This window comes from Physella acuta, unplaced genomic scaffold, assembly GCF_028476545.2.
Source record: "Physella acuta isolate Inbredline_101_S28 unplaced genomic scaffold, ASM2847654v3 ptg002835l, whole genome shotgun sequence".
NCBI classification, from domain to species: Eukaryota; Metazoa; Mollusca; class Gastropoda; family Physidae; genus Physella; species Physella acuta.
The window spans coordinates 10,001-12,500 of NW_026734235.1; positions in this window are offsets into that span (position 1 = coordinate 10,001).

The window sequence follows — 2,500 nt, forward strand, 5'->3', positions numbered from 1 at the left end:
TTCGATAAGACTTATCTCAAATACAATCGTTTTCTGTAATTGTTATGCCTTAAATTGATAATTTTTAGTTAAACAAATACTTAACTAATGAAATAAATACATAGATAAATGTATTTAATGAATTAAAGTATGTATAAAGTATTATATAAATTAATAATAAACCGAATCCGACCAAATTTAAATCTAAAACCACGATCGGCGGCGTAATGAAGTGTATCGTAAACCCGTTTTTTTTATAATTTAAAATGTAATGACAGAACTCCCAAAACAACAATACACATACATATTAGTACTATGGTGAATTGTAGTTGTATTAGGACCGTAATTATAGTTAATTAAGGAACCATTCATTGTCTTCGCTCTGTTATGTACGTCGTCGTTTAATCGACACGGCATATTTGGCTTGAATCTAGAAAAAATTCAAACTCTAACCCTAAGGTAGACAGGCAGGGTAAATAAATGTGGGTGATCTCTCATAAAATTGTCTTCTAGGAATTATTTTTATATAGACTATCTTTTCTGTAGAGTTTAAGTGGACAAGCGCGGACGAAATAGAGCGCAAAATTTAAAATGAATTAAAAATTTTCATCAGACCGGAAGTAGGCATAACCTAGGCGCCATGTTTCCGTCGTACAAGTTTTCACCGTTGCAGTCACCGTTTCAATCGCTCTTCGTGTGGACGTGTATTATTTCTAGTCATGTGTGTGTGTAGATGATTCGCTTAAGGTAGGTGTTCGGACTTATTTCTTTAATATTAATTAAACCGTATTTGCCTTGTCGGCCTTAAAATAAAGCTATTTTTTTTTTCATCGCAATCGAAGTGTTAGATCTAGAATCTAGTTCCCGCCTCCGCTTCGCTAATTCGACTTAATGTAACTATGACACAACTATTAAATCTAGAGTCTCTATTTTAATTAAATAATTAGGAATTCTATCTCTAGATGATATCTAATCTATTCCCACACGTGTGTGCAAGTAGGATTTAACGTCAGAACAGGTGTGGTGGTCTAGGCGTCGCTATTTTTGACGGTAGGAATTTTTTTTTTAAATTCGTAAAATTTTATATAGACTTTATATAGCAATTTACTAAGACCGACCCTAACGCCCAGTAAATATTTAATTACCACATTGTTATGGACACGGTGTATTAGGTAGGGCCGAGGGCTATCCATAGGTACCAATTTTTAAATTTTGTGACAATTAGGAGCCGAGTTATAAAATAAATTTAAAATACTGGTTCTGGTCTTAGACTTTATATAGCAATTTACTAAGACCGACCTTAATACCCATTAATTATTTAATTAGCGCATAGTTATGGACATCCTGTATTAGGTTGGGCCCAGGGCTATCCGTAGGTACCAAGTTTATAATTTTGTGACGATTATTAGTCGAGTTATAAAATAAATAAAAAAAACTGGTTCTGGTTTGCACTACATTTCTTTCTTCTTTAACGGCGGACTCCCGGTCCAGCCCCATGGGTTACCCGTGAGCCGGGGCCTCGTTAGCCTGGACGGCTCCGATGTGACCGCGGATTGTTGTGGCCCGCCTCAGCCCGAGTCGAGATCACCCTTCCGATCGAAGGTGGACGCCATAGGGCGCCCGGGATAGCCCGGGGCGCTGTTCGTCACCCGAGCGCAGGGGCGCCGGGAGACGCCCCCGGTGAAGTTTGGCGGGTGATTCTGGTAGAGCTCCCCACCCCGATCGCAGGACACCCCTCGCCGCCCGCCCAGGTGTCGAGGTGGCCGCGGGGGAACTCGGGGCGTTTTGGCTCCCCCTTGTGCCGGAGCGGCGCCCTCGGTCCCAGAACGCCCCTGGCGGGTGATTCGCATGCCCCCTGGGGTGGGGAACGCGGGTGGGTGGTCGTAAAGCGTGTAACCGCAGTGGGGGCGGCCCCTTAGTCGGGGGCGCCAAAGTTGGCACCCCACCTGGGGCGCCCCCCGGAAGTGTGGCGCCCGCGCGAGTGAGCCCCGTAGATGCGCCCCGACACCCCCGCGCCGCCCCCCGGGTCGCGGCACCCCCGGCGCCCTCCGTGCGGGCTCCCCTCATGGGGCGGCACCCCGGTCCTCCCCGAGACTATGTACCCGATTTTTCGGTTTAACACTAGAGGTATGGGCAGAAATACGGCGGTTAAAACGGTCTGTATCTACTATTGTGGAGGTGAGTGTCGGTGAAGCCTCTATGTGACGCTAGGATCCGCGCTCCCTCGCAGCCAGCGACATGTGCCCGATCTGACCGTGCGTGGCTCAGTCTCCCGACTAGCTTCCCGGTAAAATGCGGGCTCGGCGCGCAGGTCGCGCCAGTGAAGGTAAAAGTACGTGTCCGTAGCGTGAAGCCAGCGGCGACGCGCAGTGCTAACGCAACCAAGCAGTATTGGTGGCTCGATAAAAGTCTCGCACTGGCCCAGCCCTCGGAACGGGCGACGGGTCTGCAAAACGCAGTCGGCTCGATGCAAATCGAGAGATTTCCCGGCGACGCCGTGTTTACGGTGAAGGGGGAAATG